This window comes from Lathamus discolor, chromosome 2 (genome assembly GCF_037157495.1).
Source record: "Lathamus discolor isolate bLatDis1 chromosome 2, bLatDis1.hap1, whole genome shotgun sequence".
Classification (NCBI taxonomy): domain Eukaryota; kingdom Metazoa; phylum Chordata; class Aves; order Psittaciformes; family Psittacidae; genus Lathamus; species Lathamus discolor.
This window is the reverse complement of record NC_088885.1, coordinates 13,545,615-13,551,753: the sequence shown is the minus strand read 5'-3', so window position 1 is coordinate 13,551,753 and position 6,139 is coordinate 13,545,615. Positions and strand designations below refer to the sequence as shown.

General features: G+C 50.4%; 1 long non-coding RNA gene across 1 annotated transcript; it reads right to left on the bottom strand.

Moving 5' to 3' along the window:
- Nucleotides 1–3,084: 3,084 nt before the first annotated feature.
- Nucleotides 3,085–5,047, bottom strand: LOC136009115 (uncharacterized). The gene is made up of 2 exons (XR_010610340.1): nucleotides 4,902–5,047; nucleotides 3,085–3,949 (listed from the first exon to the last, which is right to left on the bottom strand). It is a non-coding gene; the product is annotated as an uncharacterized LOC136009115 (long non-coding RNA).
- Between the last annotated feature and the right edge of the window lie 1,092 nt (nucleotides 5,048–6,139).

Here is a 6,139-nt window from a genome sequence, read left to right as displayed (position 1 = left end):
TACTTATACACCTTGAGGTTCCAACTGCAGCGCACTGCTCCAGAAACAACCACTAACATTGCAGTTTATTCCTTGAACACCTAAAGCTACGTGAGGATGAGGAAATCCGGTTAACAGCGCCTGGGTGTAGTTAGTCTGGAGAAGAGAAAGCTCAGGGAGGACCTTATCACTCTCTACAACCGCCTTACAAGAGGATGGAGCCAGGAGGGGACTGGTCTCTGCTCCAAAGTAATGGAGCACAAGAAAACGGCCTCAAGTTGTGCCAGGAGAGGTTTAATCTAGGTATTAACACATAGCATTAGAGGGAAGTTCAAACAAGTATCAACAAAATAACAGCACATCTTTGGCTTCACCATCCCAAGCGCTAGCAACAATTCAAGCAGTGAAAATCACATCAGTACCAGAGATGCTTGTGTAGTTTGGGCATTCTCCCACTGGATACTGTGCTTGCCTTCTCTGATTTCCAAAAGACACTTAGCCAGCCCTAGTCTTTTTACAGCCAGTTCTTTCAGGTCCAGTATGTGTTTCACTTCTCTCCAGCTGTAGATTATTGTCCTCTTAGTAAGCCTTGAGCTGCTAAGCACTCACAGGAGTCACCCCTGAACTGCTTCCTTGCAAAAAAAACCTGCTTCCAGCTAAAAACAGGCTGGCACTAGAAAACTTCTGGGTTGTACAGAAAACAAGCATCAGAAACACCATTAGTCTCACCATATGACAGAACAATGTGATTTTACATCACTTGCTACTGGTACAAACCTTGCACACAATGGTATTTTCTGTGGCAGCAATAGTAGGAAGTCACAGAGTATGTCTGAGACAGAAACAGCCTTTTCCTGAAGTACCATGCGATAACTTCTCTCATCATTACAGGGAGCAACTGGAAAGCCACTACTGCCTGGCAAGGTCTCCAAAGCAAGCAGCCGCATGAGGAAGGGCTTGCAAGCTCACAAGGTAACAGGAGAAAAAGGCTATGCCCCATTTAGAGGAAGTCTGTGTACCTGCCATTTCATGTCTTCCTGGAAGGTAAAGAAAAAGAATGATTTTCAATCACTTTTGCTGTACTCAGAGTTGTAAAAGGGGGTGATGCACAGGTATGTTACAGAGCCATTAATACTGGGGGCACAGCCTAGCCTGCCTTAATCCTCAAACCTTTTGTTCTATTTCATGCCATACATTACAGGTAATGGGTTAAAACTTAAATAGGGGAAGTTTAGACTGGATAGAAGGAAGAAGCTCTTTACTGTAAGGGTGGTGAGGCACTGGAATGGGTTGCCCAGGGAAGTTGTGAATGCTCCATCCCTGGCGGTGTTCAAGGCCAGGTTGGACGAAGCCTTGTGTGGGATGGTTTAGTGTGAGGTGTCTCTGCCCATGGCAGGGGGGTTGGAACTAGATGATCTTGAGGTCCTTTCCAACCCTAACCCTCACCACCCTCACAGTGAAGAACTTCTTCCTTATATCCAATCTAAACTTCCCCTGTTTAAGTTTTAACCCTTTACCCCTTGTCCTGTCACTACAGTCCCTGATGAAGAGTCCCTCCCCAGCATCCCTATAGGCCCCCTTCAGGTACTGGAAGGCTGCTATGAGGTCCCCACGCAGCCTTCTCTTCTCCAGGCTGAACAGCCCCAACTTTCTCGGCCTGTCTTCATAATAGCATAACAGCAACTTCCTCTATCTAATCTGCTAACAGCAGAGAGCTGTCACCAATTGTTTCCTATACAAGACTGTCCCTCTGTGCCATTCCTTTAAAAATGGAAGTTTCCTTAACAGTTCTTAAAGATTAATCAAGTTAGATCCATCCACCAAATTAAAAGGGTAAATTGTCTTGGACAAGGTCTATGCATTTTATGTGTATGCAGTAAAGAACCTAAACTGAGAGCAGCTCTCCACAGCACCATAGGAGCAAAACACCACAATTGAACATGATTCCTCATTGCTGTCTGTACAGCAAATAATTTATGCTTGCAAGACATTTGTGTTTCTCCTTCTATGACTGATTTGTAAGTACAAGATATTTTGTAACTCAAAAAGCATGCTATTTAAGCTATTTGAATTCAAACCATTGTTCAAATTTCTCCAATTGAGTCAACTTTCAATAAGGCCTAGAAATCCTGACAGGTGTTTCAGAGGATAAAACCAAAGAAAACTGCAGCAGCTGGACATGAGCAAGCAAAAAATGAACCCCCACTTCTCACTCATTCAGACTTATTTAAGAGCTTCATAGTGTAACAGAGTCTTTGCAGCCATTTTAAAGTTAGACAGCACATGGTAACTTTAGGGTTAGGAACAAAACCAAATGTAACTTCTTGACCGTGGTTAAAAGCTAAAGAAAGCATCCAAAAGCCTGACAGTTCCACTGTGCTGTTATACGCATGTACAATTTCTCTTTCCTCAGTTTTAATTAGGTTAAGTTTAAGAATAGATATAGCCTGCTGTTGAGATTGTACCTGTAACTGCAGATGCGCTGCTACAAACAGACCACTTCTGTCACCGTTAATAATGCCACCATGATAGCTTTATTCCATTCTCAAATCAACCATATGCTCATCCTTAATGATGCACTAGTCGTTTGCATTCAAATATGCGTATAAACATCCAAGAGAGTTACCATAAGTTTTTATTAAAAAACCCTAATGTTCATGTTTTTTCCCCAGTACAGGTATATTTTCCTTAAAAAGTACCGTATGTATCAAAAACATAAGGTTTATCCCATCACTGTCAATTGTCTTTGAAGAACTGTCAAAAATCTCCAACTTGAATGAACTTCAGAAGAGCCTCAAGAAAAAGCTTTTAGCTTTCTAAATGTATGACAAGAGGCTTAGTATTTTGTGGCATAGACAACAGGCCATTAACAAGTAATCCTTGTGTTTACAGCATTCTTTCAGGAATGGTATCAATTCCAAATCTCAGCTGAGAATTCACACCCCGCACAAAACTAGCCCAAGATCACAAGATACATTATGCAGTACTTGAAGTTCCATTGACATTCAGGTTTTTAACAGCTCTTTAAAGACGTCATGGTGCAGATCAAGTACCAGCTTTTTGCCTCAGTGTAATACACATTTTAAATTAAAATAAACCAAGGAAGACAAATATCTTTACATTTTATTCTTCAGAGAAAGAATCTTAAAAGAAAGCATTCAGTAGCCCACTTGTGCTTAAAATATTCAATGCGTCAGAAAGCCAAAAGGAAACAAAAACCGCACACATTTTGGTACACCGTGATCAGAAAGGTAACACAATAAATGTTCAGGAATTGCACTGTATTTAAAACGCTCACTAGAATCTGCTCCACTTCTACCTGTGGTTACTGAAGCTGCTCAGTTCCTTTTCCTCTTTAATTGCCAACCTGTGGAGGCCCTTCAGCTGTGAGTGATGTGAAGAAGGTTGTGATAAAGGACCAAGCAGAAGCCATGAATCCAGGCTCCTGCATTGTATTGGCATCTTCACCTGCATCTTCTCCACTGTCTTCATCAATCCCATCATCCGTAAGTCGTTCCTTTAAAAATAGAAATTGAAGCAATTCAGCTGCTTCTTTTCAGAGCTCTAACACAAGGTCAGCAGCAGCATCTTCCTACATTAAGCAGCTTCTCTCAGAACAACCTCCTGAAGAACAACTAGCATGAAAAGAGTCTGTGACTGAAGTAGAGACCATCAGTAATTGTCAGCCTAGGAAAATACAAGATTTAAGCTGCAGGCACAACACTGAGACCAAACTGAAAGCTTTGGGGTTAAACTGACTACATTTCATTTAAGTTGACTTTCTGTCCAGGCATTACAGCATACTTTATAATATAATACATAGGAGTCTCAGAAGACACGTCTGCTCTTCCTCACCATCTCTTCAAGATCAGGATTATTTGCATGTTGCCCATCGAGATTCACATCCACGTTAATGGCTACCTGCTGTTGGCCTCACTCCTGCCTTAAGGGGAACCATCCAGCTTGGTGTCTGTGTAAGAAAAAGGAAGAGCTGAAAAGCAATCTTTTGAATGGAACAAAAAGGTTTTTCTGCTATACCTGCTGCCTAAATACAAATGTCCAGACCCTGCTCCTAAGCCTAATGTGTTAGGACAAAAACCAGGACCTGGGCATGTTCTATGCAGATTGCTCTCGGAATAGTCCCTTCGACATGGGTATCCTCACTTATTTACTCACCTAAAACTCCTTCTCTGTAAAGTCTCACTGGGCACCACTCTCTGGTGACCGACACACCAGCTCCCTAAGTGGCAGTGTCCAGACCCTGCTCCTAAGCCTAATGTGTTAGGAATGAAACAAAAATCTGGACATGTTGCATAGAGGGAGCCCTCAGGAACACTGCCACCAACAGGGATAAACTCACTTATGTACCCACCTAAAACTCCATCTGTGTGAAACTCCATCTGTGTAAATAAAGCCCCACTGGACACCACTCTCTGGTGACCGAGCCTTCAGCAGCCTATGTGCCCATGTCCAGACCCTGTTCCTAAGACTAATGTGCTAAGACAGAAACCAGGACCTGGGCATGTCCCGCAGATGGTGCATTCCAGAACAGCCCCTCCAACACGGATATCCTCACTCACTCACTCACACACCTAAAACCCCATCTCTAAATTCTCACTGGACACCACTCTCCACTGAGATGCTTTGGGGGATGCTCCGGTGAGCCCCTCGCAGACACACCGGGACCGGGCACCCCCGCCGCCGCCCCGCCACTTACTGGGGCGCTGTCGGACGGGCGCACCCCGAGGGCACGGACCCGGAGCCGCCGCTCCCCAGCAGCGCTCCCAGGCGGTGCAGCTGCTCCAGGGGCTCCTTCTCCTTCCCTGAGCGCCACACGCGGCCGCTACCGCTGCGAGCGGGGCCCCCGCCGGCCCCCACCGCCCGCTCCGCTCCGGGCCGAGCGGAGCCGTTCCCTCCCTTACCCGGCCGCGGCTCCGGGCGTGCACTCCCCGCCGGTGCCGGGGCCAGCGGCTCCACCCGCACAGCAGCACCACGGGCACCCTGCCCGACCGCTCTCCCGGTGCCGCCGCGGCCACCCCCGCAGCCGCACCGCGCACCGGCGGCTCCGGGGTCCCGACGCCGAGCGACCGGGGCCGGGCGGAGCGGGGCCTGGGGGCGGGCCGGGGAGCGGCAGGGGGCGGTGCTGCCTCGCCAGACCCAGCGGCAGCGGCTCGGCCAGCGCCGCCACGGCCGGGAGCGGCAGAGCAGAGCAGAGCGGAGCGGCGCGGAGAGCCCCGGCGGGGGGCCCCGGGAGCTGGGGAGAAGCGGGGGGCACGGACGCGGGGAGCGGCGGAGGGAGGGCTCCGAGCCGGAGAGAGCCAGCGGGATCGTGGCCCCCCCGCCCGGCCGCAGCATCCCCGCGGCCGAGCCCCCGCGAGGAGCCTGCTCCTCCCTTGAGCCCTTTTCCCTGCGGCCTCGCCTCTGCCCGGCGTCCCCCGGGCCCCGTCCCGCCCGCTCCCCACGGTGAGCGCCACCCTTGCTCCTCGCGGGCAAACCGCAGGCTCGTGTCGTCCCCCCCGTCTCGTAGGGCTGGATCCAGCCCTCCCCGTGCTGCTCTCGGGGGCTGCTCCTGGGCACCGCGGCTCGGAGAGCCCTTGGGGAACCTGCAGCGTCAGTCTCGCCGGAAGGCAAACCTCTGGGCCCCGCAGCAGCCGGTCTTGTGCTCCGCAGCACGCTCGCAGCATCCTTCATCCCGCAGTTCCGTAATAAAGGGATGGCTTCGTCACATCAAGTGCTTCCTTTTATTTCAGTCCGCATGGAAAACAAGCGAGATTCCTGCCTTCCCCACACTGCGCACTATTAACACAAACCCCGCCGGCTCAACGCTCGGCACCCAGGGGAGATGCAGCTTCCCGAGGGAGAGGTCTCCTCCGCACTGGTCCCTCCAGGGCTCTCGCTCCTGGAATACCCCACGGTCACCGTGGTGGCCCGGTCACGATGGGCTTCTCCACTGCAACCACCACGGCTTTGTGCTGGCAGCAGCATCGTGCCCGTGGCCACCGGGCACCCAGGGATGCTCCGGCAGTCGCCGCACGGGGACCAGCCTCTGCCCAGCCGGCTCGGGGAGGTCCCTCACGGGCTGCTCTTCCTCTGCGCCTTTCGTCCGGAGCTGGAGCATGCGAGGGGTCACAGCTCAGCCTGGGCAACGGAACAGGGCGTC